The sequence below is a fragment of the Bubalus kerabau genome, chromosome X (assembly GCF_029407905.1).
Source record: "Bubalus kerabau isolate K-KA32 ecotype Philippines breed swamp buffalo chromosome X, PCC_UOA_SB_1v2, whole genome shotgun sequence".
In the NCBI taxonomy this organism is placed as follows: Eukaryota; Metazoa; Chordata; class Mammalia; order Artiodactyla; family Bovidae; genus Bubalus; species Bubalus kerabau.
The window spans coordinates 150062532-150085540 of NC_073647.1; positions in this window are offsets into that span (position 1 = coordinate 150062532).

Sequence of the window (23009 nt, forward strand, 5' to 3'; positions counted from 1 at the left end):
GCATCTTTTCATGTGTTTGTTAGCCATCTGTATGTCTTCTTCGGGGCAAAGGAATTTAGAATGGGGCAGTGGGCCCCACAGGTGGGGCAGGGGGAGTAGCCCACATCCCGTGCAGGCAATACTGGGGAGCATTGCCCACGAAGACTTTTATTACAAGAATAAAACCAAGTAAACACTGGTTCTGTTTTCATTACCATCTCCATACTCCACTATTCAAAAATAATGTCAGTAATTAAATACTTTTCCTCTGCAACACCAAATTCTGTTGGTTGAAGTTTGAAAAGCTTGTTGTCATATATGTCAGGTTTTAATATTTTACATATTATTCACAAGGTACAAAGTTTCAGTGTACATATATACAAATGCACACACGCATGTGTGTGTGTATACATATCCAAACACATACACATATGTGTGTATTTGTATACATATATAAATATATATATATAAATTCATACGGGCACAGTCTTAGTTCTTCTCTTTAAAAATTCATTGACTTCTATGAGGGAGTTCATTAAGAGAAGACCCTGTTCAACAATTGTCACCAACACAGGCTGCCATGGTTACCACTGCTCCCTTCCACAGAGCATCCTTCATGGTTTGCAAGGCCTCGAGATCACTTCCTGCACAGCCTGCAGTCCCTGAGGGAAGGGACTAATACACACCCCGCATCCAAACAGTTTTTTCTAAATACACAGTGATACCACAGAAATTGTCAAGGTAAAGACACAGGATGTGCTTTTATTTACGTCTCCATCAGTGAAACAAAGTATTCACTGCAAGGTGCAAACTTTTTTTAGCTTTAAAAGAAAAAAAATGTCTTATATTTGAACACAAAGTATCTTGCTGAATTTGAAAAACAGGTTTTATTTGAAATTCATTCTTAATTGTCAGTTATTTTGAGACTATGAAACAAAGAAAATAAACTTTTGTTACCTGGGGCTGCTTAAGCTGTATCGTTTGCAGATTTTTTTTTAAATCCCTTTATACTTTTACAGTCATAAATAGATAAAATAGAGAAGTTTTGGGGGGAGACACACTCTCCCTGCCATGTGACCCATCGGAGTTGTCTTAGAGAGATGAGGATGGCAGGGAGTACTTCCTCTTTAGGGGAAGTACAAATGCCTCATTTCTCCCACCAAAACATCTGAATTGCTCCCCATCCTCCGCTAGAGGTGTCAGGATGGGGCTTTGTGATGTCAAGGCTCACCCAGGGCCACCTTTGCCTGGGGAAGAGACTTGCTGACCTCATAAAGCATGAGGGTGTGTCTCCCTGGGGAGGGGTATATATAGGGGTGCTCAGGGGCTCTGGATCAGACCACTGGGAGGCCTCAAAATGACTAAGTGGACTGGGAAGCCCCAAGGCCTCAGAGTAGTTAGGAAACACCTGCCTCCTGTTCCCCGGGACAAAAGGATGAAGACCTCCTCTCAATTGAGGCCCAAAACAAATGTCAAGGTGAGCTGAACCCACCCAAACTCCTCTTGCCCATTGACCCCACCCCATAAGACCCCCTCCCCTGTCCTTGCCTGGCACATACCCCTTCTCTGCCCACACCCCTTCTCCTGAAGCTGTCGTTCCCGGCCACCTTCACCCTCTTCCCCAAACCAAGGCCATTCTCTACCCTTCTCTTGTTTTCTCCAGGTGGCCAGGGCAAGTGCGAGAGGGAATAATCACCTTCAGGCAAAGCTGCCCAAGAAAACGTCTCAGAAACCGCCCACCACAAGGAACCTGAGAAAGATCGGAGGCTCAAAGCTCTGTAGCCAGTGTTCCCGGGTGAAGGAAGAGCTGCATCAGAACGGACCAGAGGAGGTCCCAGAGAGTCTGGAGACCCGTGTCATTCGAGTGGGACCCGTGGGCAGCCAGTGACTGGAAGGCATGGCTAGAGACCTCAGAAATCTTCGAGGGTCTTGCCGCTGAGTACTGGCCAACGGTACCGACGTTGACTATTATACCAACTGCATACATTAAGAATGCACATAAAATCAACCTGATGTGAAATTCTGTTTGTCTCCGAGTTCTCTGAGAGTGGGGGCAGAGAGGGCAGGGCAGGGATAAATGTGTGAAGAGGGAGGGAGATGGGTCCTGTGGGGTTGGAGATGGGACTAGAAGGTCCAGTTTGCCAGAAAGTGGGGGGCGGGGGGAAGAACTGGTTCCAGACTCAGCTTCAAAGATACACATCCCATGGGAGAAGAGGAAGAGGACTTGGTGTTTCTCTGCGTGAGGGCAGAGATGGAAACTGAGCCGGGGAGCCGTGTCGTGGGCGGTGGCAGTGCCATTTGCTAAAAAGGCATAGAGGGAAGTTGCCCCATAAAAAGAATGGAATCTGGACATTTGCAGCAACATGGAAGGCACACTATTAAGTAAAAAAACTCAGACAGAGATAGACAAATACTGTACGATAGCACTTATAGAATCTGAAAACACCACAAAATAGAGAATGTAACAAAAATGGAGGCTCACAGATACAGAGATCAATCTACTGGTTACCAGAGGGGAGGGTAAGAGGGAGGGGCAACAGAGGTGGCAGAGTGGGAGGCACACCGTGTTAGGTGTCAGAGGAGCTCAAGGATGTATTGTACAACATGGTGAATAGAGCCAGTACTCTAATAACTATCAATGGAAAGCAAACTTTCTCAATTGTATAATAAGATAGGAAAGGAAAGACAGAAGGGGGAGGAAGGAGGGAAGCAAGGAACGAAAATAATGGTGTTTTTGGAAGTCACAAAGCCAACATTGATCAGGCCCGTTTTACCAAAGGAAGTTGGTTTGTTTTTTAAAATTTATTTATTTTAATCGGAGGCTGATTACTTGACAGTGCTGCAATGGTTTTTGCCATACTTGGCATGAATCCGCCTCGGGTGTACATGTGTTCCCCATCCTGAATCCCCCCTCCCACCTCCCTCCCCGTCCCATCCCTCTGGGCCATCCCAGTGCACCAGCCCCGAGCACCCTGTCTCATGCATGGAGCCTGGACTGATGATCTGATTCACATACGAAAATATACATGTTTCAACACGACTCTCTCAGAGCATCCCACGCTCGCCTTCTCCCGCAGAGTCCAAAAGACTCTTCTGTGCGTCTGTGTCTCTTTTGCAGTCTCGCATACAGGGTTATCATTACCATCTTTCTACATTCCATATATATGCCTTAGTAGAGTGGATTGGTGTTTTTCTTTCTGACTTATTTCACTCTGTATAATAGGCTCCAGTTTCATCCTCCTCATTAGAACTGAGTCAAGTGTCTTCTTTTGCATGGCTGAGTAATATTCCATTGTGTATATGTTCCACTGCTTTCTCGTCCATTCGTCTGCTGATGGACATCTAGGTTGCTTCCATGTCCTGCCTATCGTAAACAGTGCTGTGATGATCATTCGAGTCCACATGTCTCTTTCAATTCTGGTTTCCTCGGTGTGTATGCCCAGCAGTGGGATGGCTGGGTCATATGGCAGTTCTAGTGCCAGTTTTGTAAGGAATCTCCACACTGTGCTCCATAGTGGCTGTACTAGTTTGCATTCGCACCAACAGTGTAAGAGGGTGCCCTTCTCTCCACACCCTCTTCTGCATTTGTTGCTTGTAGATGTTTGGATAGCAGCCATCCTGACTGGCCTGAGATGGTACTTCATTGCGGTTTTGCTTTGCATTTGTCTGATAATGAGGGATGTTGAGCATCTTTTCATGTGTTTGTTAGCCATCTGTATGTCTTCTTCGGGGCAAAGGAATTTAGAATGGGGCAGTGGGCCCCACAGGTGGGGCAGGGGGAGTAGCCCACATCCCGTGCAGGCAATACTGGGGAGCATTGCCCACGAAGACTTTTATTACAAGAATAAAACCAAGTAAACACTGGTTCTGTTTTCATTACCATCTCCATACTCCACTATTCAAAAATAATGTCAGTAATTAAATACTTTTCCTCTGCAACACCAAATTCTGTTGGTTGAAGTTTGAAAAGCTTGTTGTCATATATGTCAGGTTTTAATATTTTACATATTATTCACAAGGTACAAAGTTTCAGTGTACATATATACAAATGCACACACGCATGAGTGTGTGTATACATATCCAAACACATACACATATGTGTGTATAGGTATACATATATAAATATATATATATATATATATATATAAATTCATACAGCCACAGTCTTAGTACTTCTCTTTAAAAATTCATTGTCTTCTATGAGGGAGTTCATTAAGAGAAGACCCTGTTCAACAATTGTCACCAACACAGGCTGCCATGGTTACCACTGCTCCCTTCCACAGAGCATCCTTCATGGTTTGCAAGGCCTCGAGATCACTTCCTGCACAGCCTGCAGTCCCCGAGGGAAGGGACTAATACACACCCCGCATCCAAACAGTTTTTTCTAAATACACAGTGATACCACAGAAATTGTCAAGGTAAAGACACAGGATGTGCTTTTATTTACGTCTCCATCAGTGAAACAAAGTATTCACTGCAAGGTGCAAACTTTTTTTAGCTTGAAAAGAACAAAATCGTCTTATATTTGAACACAAAGGATCTTGTTGAATTTGAAAAACAGGTTTTATTTGAAATTCATTCTTAATTGTCAGTTATTTTGAGACTATGGAACAAAGAAAATAAACTTTTGTTGCAGATTTTTTTTTTTAAATCCCTTTATACTTTTACAGTCATAAATAGATAGAATAGGGAAATTTTGGGGGAGACACACTCTCCCTGCCATGTGACCCATCGGAGTTGACTTAGAGAGATGAGGATGGCAGGGAGTACTTCCTCTTTAGGGGAAGTACAAATGCCTCATTTCTCCCACCAAAACATCTGAATTGCTCCCCATCCTCCGCTAGAGGTGTCAGGATGGGGCTTTGTGATGTCAAGGCTCCCCCAGGGCCACCTTTGCCTGGGGAAGAGACTTGCTGACCTCATAAAGCATGAGGGTGTGTCTCCCTGGGGAGGGGTATATATAGGGGTGCTCAGGGGCTCTGGAGCAGACCACTGGGAGGCCTCAAAATGACTAAGTGGACTGGGAAGCCCCAAGGCCTCAGAGTAGTTAGGAAACACCTGCCTCCTGTTCCCCGGGACAAAAGGATGAAGACCTCCTCTCAATTGAGGCCCAAAACAAATGTCAAGGTGAGCTGAACCCACCCAAACTCCTCTTGCCCATTGACCCCACCCCATAAGACCCCCTCCCCTGTCCTTGCCTGGCACATACCCCTTCTCTGCCCACACCCCTTCTCCTGAAGCTGTCGTTCCCGGCCACCTTCACCCTCTTCCCCAAACCAAGGCCATTCTCTACCCTTCTCTTGTTTTCTCCAGGTGGCCAGGGCAAGTGCGAGAGGGAATAATCACCTTCAGGCAAAGCTGCCCAAGAAAACTTCTCAGAAACCGCCCACCACAAGGAACCTGAGAAAGATCGGAGGCTCAAAGCTCTGTAGCCAGTGTTCCCGGGTGCAGGAAGAGCTGCATCAGAACGGACCAGAGGAGGTCCCAGAGAGTGTGGAGACCCGTGTCATTCGAGTGGGACCCGTGGGCAGCCAGTGACTGGAAGGCATGGCTAGAGACCTCAGAAATCTTCGAGGGTCTTGCCGCTGAGTACTGGCCAACGGTACCGACGTTGACTATTATACCAACTGCATACATTAAGAATGCACATAAAATCAACCTGATGTGAAATTCTGTTTGTCTCCGAGTTCTCTGAGAGTGGGGGCAGAGAGGGCAGGGCAGGGATAAATGTGTGAAGAGGGAGGGAGATGGGTCCTGTGGGGTTGGAGATGGGACTAGAAGGTCCAGTTTGCCAGAAAGTGGGGGGCGGGGGGAAGAACTGGTTCCAGACTCAGCTTCAAAGATACACATCCCATGGGAGAAGAGGAAGAGGACTTGGTGATTCTCTGCGTGAGTGCAGAGATGGAAACTGAGCCTGGGAGCCGTGTCGTGTGCGGTGGCAGTGCCATTTGCTAAAAAGGCATAGAGGGAAGCTGCCCCATAAAAAGAATGGAATCTGGACATTTGCAGCAACATGGAAGGTACACTATTAAGTAAAATAACTCAGACAGAGATAGACAAATACTGTACGATATCACTTATAGAGTCTGAAAACACCACAAAATAGAGAATGTGACAAAAATGGAGGCTGACAGATACAGAGATCAATGTACTGGTTACCAGAGGGGAGGGCAAGAGGGAGGGGCAACAGAGGTGGTGGAGTGGGAGGCACACCGTGTTAGGTGTCAGAGGAGCTCAAGGATGTATTGTACAACATGGTGAATAGAGCCAGTACTCTAATAACTATAAATGGAAAGCAGACTTTCTCAATTGTATAATAAGAAAGAAAAGGAAAGACAGAAGGGGGAGGAAGGAGAGAAGAAAGGAACGAAAATAATGGTGTTTTTGGAAGTCACAAAGCCAACATTGATCAGGCCCTTGTTAGCAAAGGAATTTGGTTTATTTTTTAAAATTTATTTATTTTAATCGGAGGCTGATTACTTGACAGTGCTGCAATGGTTTTTGCCATACTTGACATGAATCCGCCACGGGTGTACATGTGTTCCCCATCCTGAACCCTCCTCCCTCCTCCCTCCCCATTCCATCCCTCTGGGGCGTCCCAGTGCAGCAGCCCCGAGCATCCAGTATCATGCATCGAACCTGGACTGGCAACTCATTTCATACATGATATTTTACATGTTTCAATGCCATTCTCCCAAATCTTCCCACCCTCTCCCTCTCCCACAGAGTCCCTAAGACTGTTCTATTCATCAGTGTCTCTTTTGCTGTCTCGTACACAGGCTTATTGTTACCATCTTTCTAAATTCCATATATATGCGTTCGTATACTGTATTGGTGTTTTTCTTTCTGGCTTACTTCACTCTGTATAATAGGCTCCAGTTTCATCCACCTCATTAGAACTGAGTCAAATGTATTCTTTTTAATGGCTGAATAATACTCCATTGTGTATATGTGCCACAGCTTTCTTATCCATTCATCTGCTGATGGACACCTAGGTTGCTTCCATGTCCTGGCTATTATAAACAGTGCTGCGATGATCATTGGGGTACTCGTGTCTCTTTCCCCTCTGGTTTCCTCAGTGTGTATGCCCAGCAGTGGGATTGCTGGACTATAAGGCAGGTCTATTTCCAGTTTTTTATGGAATCTCCACACTGTTCTCCATAGTGGCTGTACTAGTTTGCATTCCCACCAACAGTGTAAGAGGGTTCCCTTTTCTCCACACCCTCTCCAGCATTTATTACTTGTAGACTTTTGGATCGCAGCCATTCTGACTGGTGTGAAATGGTACCTCATAGTGGTTTTGATTTGCATGTCTCTGATAATGAGTGATGTTGAGCATCTTTTCATGTGTTTGTTAGCCATCTGTATGTCTTCTTTGGAGAAATGTCTGTTTAGTTCTTTGGCCCATTTTTTGATTGGGTCATTTATTTTTCTGGAGTTGAGCTGTAGGAGTTGCTTGTATATTCTCGAGATTAGTTGTTTGTCAGTTACTTCATTTGCTATTATCTTCTCCCATTCTGAAGGCTGTCTTTTCACCTTGCTAATGGTTTCCTTTGTTGTGCAGAAACTTTTAAGTTAATTAGGTCCCATTTGTTTATTTTTGCTTTTATTTCCAATATTCTGGGAGGTGGGTCATAGAGGATCCTGCTGTGATGTATGTCAGAGAGTGTTTTGCCTATGTTCTCCTCTAGGAGTTTTATAGTTTCTGGTCTTACGTTTAGATCTTTAATCCATTTTGAGTTTATTTTTGTGTATGGTGTTAGAAAGTGTTCTAGTTTCATTTTTTTACAAGTGGTTGACCAGAGTTCCCAGCACCACTTGTTAAAGAGATTGTCTTTAATCCATTGTATATTCTTGCCTCCTTTGTCAAAGATAAGGTGTCCATATGTGCGTGGATTTATCTCTGGGCTTTCTATTTTGTTCCATCGATCTATATTTCTGTCTTTGTGCCAGTACCATGCTGTCTTGATAACTGTGGCTTTGTAGTAGAGCCTGAAGTCAGGTAGGTTGATTCCTCCAGTTCCATTCTTCTTTCTCAAGATCGCTTTGGCTATTCGAGGTTTTTTGTTTTTCCATACAAATTGTGAAATTATTTGTTCTAGCTCTGTGAAGAATGCTGTTGGTAGCTTGATAGGGATTGCATTGAATCTATAGATTGCTTTGGGTAGTATAGTCATTTTCACTACATTGATTCTTCCAATCCATGAACATGGTATATTTCTCCATCTGTTAGTGTCCTCTTTGATTTCTTTCACCAGTGTTTTATAGTTTTCTATATATAGGTCTTTAGATTCTTTAGGTAGATATATTCCTAAGTATTTTATTCTTTCCATTGCAATGGTGAATGGAATTGTTTCCTTAATTTCTCTTTCTGTTTTCTCATTATTAGTGTATAGGAATGCAAGGGATTTCTGTGTGTTGATTTTATATCCTGCAACTTTACTATAGTCATTGATTAGTTCTAGTAATTTTCTGGTGGAGTCTTTAGGGTTTTCTATGTAGAGGATCATGTCATCTGCAAACAGTGAGAGCTTTACTTCTTCTTTTCCAATTTGGATTCCTTTTATTTCTTTTTCTGTTCTGATTGCTGTGGCCAAAACTTCCAAAACTATGTTGAATAGTAATGGTGAAAGTGGGCACCCTTGTCTTGTTCCTGACTTTAGAGGAAATGCTTTCAATTTTTCACCATTGAGGATAATGTTTGCTGCGGGTTTGTCATATATAGCTTTTATTATGTTGAGGTATGTTCCTTCTATTCCTGATTTCTGGAGAGTTTTGATCATAAATGGATGTTGAATTTTGTCAAAGGCTTTCTCTGCATCTATTGAGATAATCATATGGTTTTTATTTTTCAATTTGTTAATGCGGTGTATTACATTGATTGATTTGCGGATATTGAAGAATCCTTGCATCCCTGGGATAAAGCCCACCTGGTCATGGTGTATGATCTTCTTAATGTGTTGTTGGATTCTGATTGCTAGAATTTTGTTAAGGATTTTTGCATCTATGTTCATCAATGATATTGGCCTGTAGTTTTCTTTTTTTGTGGGATCTTTGTCAGGTTTTGGTATTAGGGTGATGGTGGCCTCATAGAATGAGTTTGGAAGTTTACCATCCTCTGCAATTTTCTGGAAGTGTTTGAGCAGGATAGTTGTTAGCTCTTCTCTAAATTTTTGGTAGAATTCAGCTGTGACGCCGTCTGGACCTGGGCTTTTGTTTGCCGGAAGATTTTTTATTACAGTTTCAATTTCCGTGCTTGGGATGGGTCTGTTGAGATTTTCTATTTCTTCCTGGTCGAGTTTTGGAAAGTTGTACTTTTCTAAGAATTTGTCCATTTCTTCCTCGTTGTCCATTTTATTGGCATATAATTGTTGATAGTAGTCTCTTATGATCCTTTGTATTTCTGTGTTGTCTGTTGTAATCTCTCCATTTTCATTTCTAATTTTATTGATTTGATTTTTCTCCCTTTGTTTCTTGATGAGTCTGGCTAATGGTTTGTCAATTTTATTTATCCTTTCAAAGAACCAGCTTTTGGTTTTGTTGATTTTTGCTATGGTCTCTTTTGTTTCTTTTGCATTTATTTCTGCTTTAATTTTTAAGATTTCTTTCCTTCTACTAACCCTGGGGTTCTTCATTTCTTCCTTTTCTAGTGGCTTTAGGTGTAGAGTTAGGTTATTTATTTGACTTTTTTCTTGTTTCTTGAGGTGTGCCTGTATTGCTATGAACATTCCCCTTAGGACTGCTTTTACCGTGTCCCACAGGTTTTGGGTTGTTGTGTTTTCATTTTCATTCGTTTCTATGCAAATTTTGATTTCTTTTTTTATTTCTTCTGTGACTTGTTGGTTATTCAGCAGCGTGTTGTTCAGCCTCCATATGTTGGATTTTTTAATAGTTTTTCTCCAGTAATTGAGATCTAATCTTACTGCATTGTGCTCAGAAAAGATGCTTGGAATGATTTCTATTTTTTTGAATTTACCAAGGCTAGCTTTATGGCCCAGGATGTGATCTATCCTGGAGAAGGTTCCATGTGCGCTTGAGAAAAAGGTGAAATTCATTCTTAATTGTCAGTTATTTTGAGACTATGGAACAAAGAAAATAAACTTTTGTTACCTGGGGCTGCTGAAGCTGTACCGTTTGCAGATTTTATTTTTTAAATCCCTTTATACTTTTACAGTCATAAATAGATAGAATAGGGAAGTTTTGGGGGAGACACACTCTCCCTGCCATGTGACCCATCGGAGTTGACTTAGAGAGATGAGGATGGCAGGGAGTACTTCCTCTTTAGGGGAAGTACAAATGCCTCATTTCTCCCACCAAAACATCTGAATTGCTCCCCATCCTCCGCTAGAGGTGTCAGGATGGGGCTTTGTGATGTCAAGGCTCACCCAGGGCCACCATTGGCTGGGGAAGAGACTTGCTGACCTCATAAAGCATGAGGGTGTGTCTCCCTGGGGAGGGGTATATATAGGGGTGCTCAGGGGCTCTGGAGCAGACCACTGGGAGGCCTCAAAATGACTAAGTGGACTGGGAAGCCCCAAGGCCTCAGAGTAGTTAGGAAACACCTGCCTCCTGTTCCCCGGGACAAAAGGATGAAGACCTCCTCTCAATTGAGGCCCAAAACAAATGTCAAGGTGAGCTGAACCCACCCAAACTCCTCTTGCCCATTGACCCCACCCCATAAGACCCCCTCCCCTGTCCTTGCCTGGCACATACCCCTTCTCTGCCCACACCCCTTCTCCTGAAGCTGTCGTTCCCGGCCACCTTCACCCTCTTCCCCAAACCAAGGCCATTCTCTACCCTTCTCTTGTTTTCTCCAGGTGGCCAGGGCAAGTGCGAGAGGGAATAATCACCTTCAGGCAAAGCTGCCCAAGAAAACGTCTCAGAAACCGCCCACCACAAGGAACCTGAGAAAGATCGGAGGCTCAAAGCTCTGTAGCCAGTGTTCCCGGGTGCAGGAAGAGCTGCATCAGAACGGACCAGAGGAGGTCCCAGAGAGTGTGGAGACCCGTGTCATTCGAGTGGGACCCGTGGGCAGCCAGTGACTGGAAGTCATGGCTAGGGACCTCAGAAATCTTCGAGGGTCTTGCCGCTGAGTACTGGCCAACGGTACCGACGTTGACTATTATACCAACTGCATACATTAAGAATGCACATAAAATCAACCTGATGTGAAATTCTGTTTGTCTCCGAGTTCTCTGAGAGTGGGGGCAGAGAGGGCAGGGCAGGGATAAATGTGTGAAGAGGGAGGGAGATGGGTCCTGTGGGGTTGGAGATGGGACCAGAAGGTCCAGTTTGCCAGAAAGTGGGGGGCGGGGGGAAGAACTGGTTCCAGACTCAGCTTCAAAGATACACATCCCATGGGAGAAGAGGAAGAGGTCTTGGTGTTTCTCTGCGTGAGGGCAGAGATGGAAACTGAGCCGGGGAGCCGTGTCGTGGGCGGTGGCAGTGCCATTTGCTAAAAAGGCATAGAGGGAAGTTGCCCCATAAAAAGAATGGAATCTGGACATTTGCAGCAACATGGAAGGTACACTATTAAGTAAAAAAACTCAGACAGAGATAGACAAATACTGTACGATAGCACTTATAGAATCTGAAAACACCACAAAATAGAGAATGTAACAAAAATGGAGGCTCACAGATACAGAGATCAATCTACTGGTTACCAGAGGGGAGGGTAAGAGGGAGGGGCAACAGAGGTGGCAGAGTGGGAGGCACACCGTGTTAGGTGTCAGAGGAGCTCAAGGATGTATTGTACAACATGGTGAATAGAGCCAGTACTCTAATAACTATCAATGGAAAGCAAACTTTCTCAATTGTATAATAAGAAAGAAAAGGAAAGACAGAAGGGGGAGGAAGGAGGGAAGCAAGGAACGAAAATAATGGTGTTTTTGGAAGTCACAAAGCCAACATTGATCAGGCCCGTTTTACCAAAGGAATTTAGTTTGTTTTTTAAAATTTATTTATTTTACTCGGAGGCTGATTACTTGACAGTGCTGCAATGGTTTTTGCCATACTTGGCATGAATCCGCCTCGGGTGTACATGTGTTCCCCATCCTGAATCCCCCCTCCCACCTCCCTCCCCGTCCCATCCCTCTGGGCCATCCCAGTGCACCAGCCCCGAGCACCCTGTCTCATGCATGGAGCCTGGACTGATGATCTGATTCACATACGAAAATATACATGTTTCAACACGACTCTCTCAGAGCATCCCACGCTCGCCTTCTCCCGCAGAGTCCAAAAGACTCTTCTGTACGTCTGTGTCTCTTTTGCAGTCTCGCATACAGGGTTATCATTACCATCTTTCTACATTCCATATATATGCCTTAGTAGAGTGGATTGGTGTTTTTCTTTCTGACTTATTTCCCTCTGTATAATAGGCTCCAGTTTCATCCTCCTCATTAGAACTGAGTCAAGTGTCTTCTTTTGCATGGCTGAGTAATATTCCATTGTGTATATGTTCCACTGCTTTCTCGTCCATTCGTCTGCTGATGGACATCTAGGTTGCTTCCATGTCCTGCCTATCGTAAACAGTGCTGTGATGATCATTCGAGTCCACATGTCTCTTTCAATTCTGGTTTCCTCGGTGTGTATGCCCAGCAGTGGGATGGCTGGGTCATATGGCAGTTCTAGTGCCAGTTTTGTAAGGAATCTCCACACTGTGCTCCATAGTGGCTGTACTAGTTTGCATTCGCACCAACAGTGTAAGAGGGTTCCCTTCTCTCCACACCCTCTTCTGCATTTGTTGCTTGTAGATGTTTGGATAGCAGCCATCCTGACTGGCCTGAGATGGTACTTCATTGCGGTTTTGCTTTGCATTTGTCTGATAATGAGGGATGTTGAGCATCTTTTCATGTGTTTGTTAGCCATCTGTATGTCTTCTTCGGGGCAAAGGAATTTAGAATGGGGCAGTGGGCCCCACAGGTGGGGCAGGGGGAGTAGCCCACATCCCGTGCAGGCAATACTGGGGAGCATTGCCCACGAAGACTTTTATTACAAGAATAAAACCAAGTAAACACTGGTTCTGTTTTCATTACCATCTCCATACTCCACTATTCAAAAATAATGTCAGTAATTAAATACTTTTCCTCTGCAACACCAAATTCTGTTGGTTGAAGTTTGAAAACCTTGTTGTCATATATGTCAGGTTTTAATATTTTACATATTATTCACAAGGTACAAAGTTTCAGTGTACATATATACAAATGCACACACGCATGAGTGTGTGTATACATATCCAAACACATACACATATGTGTGTATAGGTATACATATATAAATATATATATATATAAATATATATATATATAAATTCATACGGCCACAGTCTTAGTACTTCTCTTTAAAAATTCATTGTCTTCTAGGAGGGAGTTCATTAAGAGAAGACCCTGTTCAACAATTGTCACCAACACAGGCTGCCATGGTTACCACTGCTCCCTTCCACAGAGCATCCTTCATGGTTTGCAAGGCCTCGAGATCACTTCCTGCACAGCCTGCAGTCCCCGAGGGAAGGGACTAATACACACCCCGCATCCAAACAGTTTTTTCTAAATACACAGTGATACCACAGAAATTGTCAAGGTAAAGACACAGGATGTGCTTTTATTTACGTCTCCATCAGTGAAACAAAGTATTCACTGCAAGGTGCAAACTTTTTTTAGCTTGAAAAGAACAAAATCGTCTTATATTTGAACACAAAGGATCTTGTTGAATTTGAAAAACAGGTTTTATTTGAAATTCATTCTTAATTGTCAGTTATTTTGAGACTATGGAACAAAGAAAATAAACTTTTGTTGCAGATTTTTTTTTTTAAATCCCTTTATACTTTTACAGTCATAAATAGATAGAATAGGGAAATTTTGGGGGAGACACACTCTCCCTGCCATGTGACCCATCGGAGTTGACTTAGAGAGATGAGGATGGCAGGGAGTACTTCCTCTTTAGGGGAAGTACAAATGCCTCATTTCTCCCACCAAAACATCTGAATTGCTCCCCATCCTCCGCTAGAGGTGTCAGGATGGGGCTTTGTGATGTCAAGGCTCCCCCAGGGCCACCTTTGCCTGGGGAAGAGACTTGCTGACCTCATAAAGCATGAGGGTGTGTCTCCCTGGGGAGGGGTATATATAGGGGTGCTCAGGGGCTCTGGAGCAGACCACTGGGAGGCCTCAAAATGACTAAGTGGACTGGGAAGCCCCAAGGCCTCAGAGTAGTTAGGAAACACCTGCCTCCTGTTCCCCGGGACAAAAGGATGAAGACCTCCTCTCAATTGAGGCCCAAAACAAATGTCAAGGTGAGCTGAACCCACCCAAACTCCTCTTGCCCATTGACCCCACCCCATAAGACCCCCTCCCCTGTCCTTGCCTGGCACATACCCCTTCTCTGCCCACACCCCTTCTCCTCAAGCTGTCGTTCCCGGCCACCTTCACCCTCTTCCCCAAACCAAGGCCATTCTCTACCCTTCTCTTGTTTTCTCCAGGTGGCCAGGGCAAGTGCGAGAGGGAATAATCACCTTCAGGCAAAGCTGCCCAAGAAAACTTCTCAGAAACCGCCCACCACAAGGAACCTGAGAAAGATCGGAGGCTCAAAGCTCTGTAGCCAGTGTTCCCGGGGGAAGGAAGAGCTGCATCAGAACGGACCAGAGGAGGTCCCAGAGAGTCTGGAGACCCGTGTCATTCGAGTGGGACCCGTGGGCAGCCAGTGACTGGAAGGCATGGCTAGAGACCTCAGAAATCTTCGAGGGTCTTGCCGCTGAGTACTGGCCAACGGTACCGACGTTGACTATTATACCAACTGCATACATTAAGAATGCACATAAAATCAACCTGATGTGAAATTCTGTTTGTCTCCGAGGTCTCTGAGAGTGGGGGCAGAGAGGGCAGGGCAGGGATAAATGTGTGAAGAGGGAGGGAGATGGGTCCTGTGGGGTTGGAGATGGGACTAGAAGGTCCAGTTTGCCAGAAAGTGGGGGGCGGGGGGAAGAACTGGTTCCAGACTCAGCTTCAAAGATACACATCCCATGGGAGAAGGGGAAGAGGACTTGGTGTTTCTCTGCGTGAGGGCAGAGATGGAAACTGAGCCGGGGAGCCGTGTCGTGGGCGGTGGCAGTGCCATTTGCTAAAAAGGCATAGAGGGAAGTTGCCCCATAAAAAGAATGGAATCTGGACATTTGCAGCAACATGGAAGGTACACTATTAAGTAAAAAAACTCAGACAGAGATAGACAAATACTGTACGATAGCACTTATAGAATCTGAAAACACCACAAAATAGAGAATGTAACAAAAATGGAGGCTCACAGATACAGAGATCAATCTACTGGTTACCAGAGGGGAGGGTAAGAGGGAGGGGCAACAGAGGTGGCAGAGTGGGAGGCACACCGTGTTAGGTGTCAGAGGAGCTCAAGGATGTATTGTACAACATGGTGAATAGAGCCAGTACTCTAATAACTATCAATGGAAAGCAAACTTTCTCAATTGTATAATAAGAAAGAAAAGGAAAGACAGAAGGGGGAGGAAGGAGGGAAGCAAGGAACGAAAATAATGGTGTTTTTGGAAGTCACAAAGCCAACATTGATCAGGCCCGTTTTACCAAAGGAAGTTAGTTTGTTTTTTAAAATTTATTTATTTTACTCGGAGGCTGATTACTTGACAGTGCTGCAATGGTTTTTGCCATACTTGGCATGAATCCGCCTCGGGTGTACATGTGTTCCCCATCCTGAATCCCCCCTCCCACCTCCCTCCCCGTCCCATCCCTCTGGGCCATCCCAGTGCACCAGCCCCGAGCACCCTGTCTCATGCATGGAGCCTGGACTGATGATCTGATTCACATACGATAATATACATGTTTCAACACGACTCTCTCAGAGCATCCCACGCTCGCCTTCTCCCGCAGAGTCCAAAAGACTCTTCTGTGCGTCTGTGTCTCTTTTGCAGTCTCGCATACAGGGTTATCATTACCATCTTTCTACATTCCATATATATGCCTTAGTAGAGTGGATTGGTGTTTTTCTTTCTGACTTATTTCCCTCTGTATAATAGGCTCCAGTTTCATCCTCCTCATTAGAACTGAGTCAAGTGTATTCTTTTGCATGGCTGAGTAATATTCCATTGTGTATATGTTCCACTGCTTTCTCGTCCATTCGTCTGCTGATGGACATCTAGGTTGCTTCCATGTCCTGCCTATCGTAAACAGTGCTGTGATCATCATTCGAGTCCACATGTCTCTTTCAATTCTGGTTTCCTCGGTGTGTATGCCCAGCAGTGGGATGGCTGGGTCATATGGCAGTTCTAGTGCCAGTTTTGTAAGGAATCTCCACACTGTGCTCCATAGTGGCTGTACTAGTTTGCATTCGCACCAACAGTGTAAGAGGGTTCCCTTCTCTCCACACCCTCTTCTGCATTTGTTGCTTGTAGATGTTTGGATAGCAGCCATCCTGACTGGCCTGAGATGGTACTTCATTGCGGTTTTGCTTTGCATTTGTCTGATAATGAGGGATGTTGAGCATCTTTTCATGTGTTTGTTAGCCATCTGTATGTCTTCTTCGGGGCAAAGGAATTTAGAATGGGGCAGTGGGCCCCACAGGTGGGGCAGGGGGAGTAGCCCACATCCCGTGCAGGCAATACTGGGGAGCATTGCCCACGAAGACTTTTATTACAAGAATAAAACCAAGTAAACACTGCTTCTGTTTTCATTACCATCTCCATACTCCACTATTCAAAAATAATGTCAGTAATTAAATACTTTTCCTCTGCAACACCAAATTCTGTTGGTTGAAGTTTGAAAACCTTGTTGTCATATATGTCAGGTTTTAATATTTTACATATTATTCACAAGGTACAAAGTTTCAGGGTACATATATACAAATGCACACACGCATGAGTGTGTGTATACATATCCAAACACATACACATATGTGTGTATAGGTATACATATATAAATATATATATATATATAAATTCATACGGCCACAGTCTTAGTACTTCTCTTTAAAAATTCATTGTCTTCTATGAGGGAGTTCATTAAGAGAAGACCCTGTTCAACAATTGTCACCAACACAGGCTGCCATGGTTACCACTGCTCCCTTCCACAGAGCATCCTTCATGGTTTGCAAGGCCTCGAGATCACTTCCTCCACAGCCTGCAGTCCCCGAGGGAAGGGACTTATACACACCCCGCATTCAAACAGTTTTTTCTAAATACACAGTGATACCACAGAAATTGTCAAGGTAAAGACACAGGATGTGCTTTTATTTACGTCTCCATCAGTGAAACAAAGTATTCACTGCAAGGTGCAAACTTTTTTTAGCTTGAAAAGAACAAAATCGTCTTATATTTGAACACAAAGGATCTTGTTGAATTTGAAAAACAGGTTTTATTTGAAATTCATTCTTAATTGTCAGTTATTTTGAGACTATGGAACAAAGAAAATAAACTTTTGTTGCAGATTTTTTTTTTTAAATCCCTTTATACTTTTACAGTCATAAATAGATAGAATAGGGAAATTTTGGGGGAGACACACTCTCCCTGCCATGTGACCCATCGGAGTTGACTTAGAGAGATGAGGATGGCAGGGAGTACTTCCTCTTTAGGGGAAGTACAAATGCCTCATTTCTCCCACCAAAACATCTGAATTGCTCCCCATCCTCCGCTAGAGGTGTCAGGATGGGGCTTTGTGATGTCAAGGCTCCCCCAGGGCCACCTTTGCCTGGGGAAGAGACTTGCTGACCTCATAAAGCATGAGGGTGTGTCTCCCTGGGGAGGGGTATATATAGGGGTGCTCAGGGGCTCTGGAGCAGACCACTGGGAGGCCTCAAAATGACTAAGTGGACTGGGAAGCCCCAAGGCCTCAGAGTAGTTAGGAAACACCTGCCTCCTGTTCCCCGGGACAAAAGGATGAAGACCTCCTCTCAATTGAGGCCCAAAACAAATGTCAAGGTGAGCTGAACCCACCCAAACTCCTCTTGCCCATTGACCCCACCCCATAAGACCCCCTCCCCTGTCCTTGCCTGGCACATACCCCTTCTCTGCCCACACCCCTTCTCCTGAAGCTGTCGTTCCCGGCCACCTTCACCCTCTTCCCCAAACCAAGGCCATTCTCTACCCTTCTCTTGTTTTCTCCAGGTGGCCAGGGCAAGTGCGAGAGGGAATAATCACCTTCAGGCAAAGCTGCCCAAGAAAACGTCTCAGAAACCGCCCACCACAAGGAACCTGAGAAAGATCGGAGGCTCAAAGCTCTGTAGCCAGTGTTCCCGGGTGAAGGAAGAGCTGCATCAGAACGGACCAGAGGAGGTCCCAGAGAGTGTGGAGACCCGTGTCATTCGAGTGGGACCCGTGGGCAGCCAGTGACTGGAAGGCATGGCTAGAGACCTCAGAAATCTTCGAGGGTCTTGCCGCTGAGTACTGGCCAACGGTACCGACGTTGACTATTATACCAACTGCATACATTAAGAATGCACATAAAATCAACCTGATGTGAAATTCTGTTTGTCTCCGAGGTCTCTGAGAGTGGGGGCAGAGAGGGCAGGGCAGGGATAAATGTGTGAAGAGGGAGGGAGATGGGTCCTGTGGGGTTGGAGATGGGACTAGAAGGTCCAGTTTGCCAGAAAGTGGGGGGCGGGGGGAAGAACTGGTTCCAGACTCAGCTTCAAAGATACACATCCCATGGGAGAAGAGGAAGAGGACTTGGTGTTTCTCTGCGTGAGTGCAGAGATGGAAACTGAGCCTGGGAGCCGTGTCGTGTGCGGTGGCAGTGCCATTTGCTAAAAAGGCATAGAGGGAAGCTGCCCCATAAAAAGAATGGAATCTGGACATTTGCAGCAACATGGAAGGTACACTATTAAGTAAAATAACTCAGACAGAGATAGACAAATACTGTACGATATCACTTATAGAGTCTGAAAACACCACAAAATAGAGAATGTGACAAAAATGGAGGCTGACAGATACAGAGATCAATGTACTGGTTACCAGAGGGGAGGGCAAGAGGGAGGGGCAACAGAGGTGGTGGAGTGGGAGGCACACCGTGTTAGGTGTCAGAGGAGCTCAAGGATGTATTGTACAACATGGTGAATAGAGCCAGTACTCTAATAACTATAAATGGAAAGCAGACTTTCTCAATTGTATAATAAGAAAGAAAAGGAAAGACAGAAGGGGGAGGAAGGAGAGAAGAAAGGAACGAAAATAATGGTGTTTTTGGAAGTCACAAAGCCAACATTGATCAGGCCCTTGTTAGCAAAGGAATTTGGTTTATTTTTTAAAATTTATTTATTTTAATCGGAGGCTGATTACTTGACAGTGCTGCAATGGTTTTTGCCATACTTGACATGAATCCGCCACGGGTGTACATGTGTTCCCCATCCTGAACCCTCCTCCCTCCTCCCTCCCCATTCCATCCCTCTGGGGCGTCCCAGTGCACCAGCCCCGAGCATCCAGTATCATGCATCAAACCTGGACTGGCAACTCATTTCATACATGATATTTTACATGTTTCAATGCCATTCTCCCAAATCTTCCCACCCTCTCCCTCTCCCACAGAGTCCCTAAGACTGTTCTATTCATCAGTGTCTCTTTTGCTGTCTCGTACACAGGCTTATTGTTACCATCTTTCTAAATTCCATATATATGCGTTCGTATACTGTATTGGTGTTTTTCTTTCTGGCTTACTTCACTCTGTATAATAGGCTCCAGTTTCATCCACCTCATTAGAACTGAGTCAAATGTATTCTTTTTAATGGCTGAATAATACTCCATTGTGTATATGTGCCACAGCTTTCTTATCCATTCATCTGCTGATGGACACCTAGGTTGCTTCCATGTCCTGGCTATTATAAACAGTGCTGCGATGAACATTGGGGTACTCGTGTCTCTTTCCCTTCTGGTTTCCTCAGTGTGTATGCCCAGCAGTGGGATTGCTGGACTATAAGGCAGGTCTATTTCCAGTTTTTTACGGAATCTCCACACTGTTCTCCATAGTGGCTGTACTAGTTTGCATTCCCACCAACAGTGTAAGAGGGTTCCCTTTTCTCCACACCCTCTCCAGCATTTATTACTTGTAGACTTTTGGATCGCAGCCATTCTGACTGGTGTGAAATGGTACCTCATAGTGGTTTTGATTTGCATGTCTCTGATAATGAGTGATGTTGAGCATCTTTTCATGTGTTTGTTAGCCATCTGTATGTCTTCTTTGGAGAAATGTCTGTTTAGTTCTTTGGCCCATTTTTTGATTGGGTCATTTATTTTTCTGGAGTTGAGCTGTAGGAGTTGCTTGTATATTCTCGAGATTAGTTGTTTGTCAGTTACTTCATTTGCTATTATCTTCTCCCATTCTGAAGCCTGTCTTTTCACCTTGCTAATGGTTTCCTTTGTTGTGCAGAAACTTTTAAGTTAATTAGGTCCCATTTGTTTATTTTTGCTTTTATTTCCAATATTCTGGGAGGTGGGTCATAGAGGATCCTGCTGTGATGTATGTCAGAGAGTGTTTTGCCTATGTTCTCCTCTAGGAGTTTTATAGTTTCTGGTCTTACGTTTAGATCTTTAATCCATTTTGAGTTTATTTTTGTGTATGGTGTTAGAAAGTGTTCTAGTTTCATTTTTTTACAAGTGGTTGACCAGAGTTCCCAGCACCACTTGTTAAAGAGATTGTCTTTAATCCATTGTATATTCTTGCCTCCTTTGTCAAAGATAAGGTGTCCATATGTGCGTGGATTTATCTCTGGGCTTTCTATTTTGTTCCATCGATCTATATTTCTGTCTTTGTGCCAGTACCATGCTGTCTTGATAACTGTGGCTTTGTAGTAGAGCCTGAAGTCAGGTAGGTTGATTCCTCCAGTTCCATTCTTCTTTCTCAAGATCGCTTTGGCTATTCGAGGTTTTTTGTTTTTCCATACAAATTGTGAAATTATTTGTTCTAGCTCTGTGAAGAATGCTGTTGGTAGCTTGATAGGGATTGCATTGAATCTATAGATTGCTTTGGGTAGTATAGTCATTTTCACTACATTGATTCTTCCAATCCATGAACATGGTATATTTCTCCATCTGTTAGTGTCCTCTTTGATTTCTTTCACCAGTGTTTTATAGTTTTCTATATATAGGTCTTTAGATTCTTTAGGTAGATATATTCCTAAGTATTTTATTCTTTCCATTGCAATGGTGAATGGAATTGTTTCCTTAATTTCTCTTTCTGTTTTCTCATTATTAGTGTATAGGAATGCAAGGGATTTCTGTGTGTTGATTTTATATCCTGCAACTTTACTATAGTCATTGATTAGTTCTAGTAATTTTCTGGTGGAGTCTTTAGGGTTTTCTATGTAGAGGATCATGTCATCTGCAAACAGTGAGAGCTTTACTTCTTCTTTTCCAATTTGGATTCCTTTTATTTCTTTTTCTGTTCTGATTGCTGTGGCCAAAACTTCCAAAACTATGTTGAATAGTAATGGTGAAAGTGGGCACCCTTGTCTTGTTCCTGACTTTAGAGGAAATGCTTTCAATTTTTCACCATTGAGGATAATGTTTGCTGCGGGTTTGTCATATATAGCTTTTATTATGTTGAGGTATGTTCCTTCTATTCCTGATTTCTGGAGAGTTTTGATCATAAATGGATGTTGAATTTTGTCAAAGGCTTTCTCTGCATCTATTGAGATAATCATATGGTTTTTATTTTTCAATTTGTTAATGCGGTGTATTACATTGATTGATTTGCGGATATTGAAGAATCCTTGCATCCCTGGGATAAAGCCCACCTGGTCATGGTGTATGATCTTCTTAATGTGTTGTTGGATTCTGATTGCTAGAATTTTGTTAAGGATTTTTGCATCTATGTTCATCAATGATATTGGCCTGTAGTTTTCTTTTTTTGTGGGATCTTTGTCAGGTTTTGGTATTAGGGTGATGGTGGCCTCATAGAATGAGTTTGGAAGTTTACCATCCTCTGCAATTTTCTGGAAGTGTTTGAGCAGGATAGTTGTTAGCTCTTCTCTAAATTTTTGGTAGAATTCAGCTGTGACGCCGTCTGGACCTGGGCTTTTGTTTGCCGGAAGATTTTTTATTACAGTTTCAATTTCCGTGCTTGGGATGGGTCTGTTGAGATTTTCTATTTCTTCCTGGTCGAGTTTTGGAAAGTTGTACTTTTCTAAGAATTTGTCCATTTCTTCCTCGTTGTCCATTTTATTGGCATATAATTGTTGATAGTAGTCTCTTATGATCCTTTGTATTTCTGTGTTGTCTGTTGTAATCTCTCCATTTTCATTTCTAATTTTATTGATTTGATTTTTCTCCCTTTGTTTCTTGATGAGTCTGGCTAATGGTTTGTCAATTTTATTTATCCTTTCAAAGAACCAGCTTTTGGTTTTGTTGATTTTTGCTATGGTCTCTTTTGTTTCTTTTGCATTTATTTCTGCTTTAATTTTTAAGATTTCTTTCCTTCTACTAACCCTGGGGTTCTTCATTTCTTCCTTTTCTAGTGGCTTTAGGTGTAGAGTTAGGTTATTTATTTGACTTTTTTCTTGTTTCTTGAGGTGTGCCTGTATTGCTATGAACATTCCCCTTAGGACTGCTTTTACCGTGTCCCACAGGTTTTGGGTTGTTGTGTTTTCATTTTCATTCGTTTCTATGCAAATTTTGATTTCTTTTTTTATTTCTTCTGTGACTTGTTGGTTATTCAGCAGCGTGTTGTTCAGCCTCCATATGTTGGATTTTTTAATAGTTTTTCTCCAGTAATTGAGATCTAATCTTACTGCATTGTGGTCAGAAAAGATGCTTGGAATGATTTCTATTTTTTTGAATTTACCAAGGCTAGCTTTATGGCCCAGGATGTGATCTATCGTGGAGAAGGTTCCATGTGCGCTTGAGAAAAAGGTGAAATTCATTCTTAATTGTCAGTTATTTTGAGACTATGGAACAAAGAAAATAAACTTTTGTTACCTGGGGCTGCTGAAGCTGTATCGTTTGCAGATTTTATTTTTTAAATCCCTTTATACTTTTACAGTCATAAATAGATAGAATAGGGAAGTTTTGGGGGAGACACACTCTCCCTGCCATG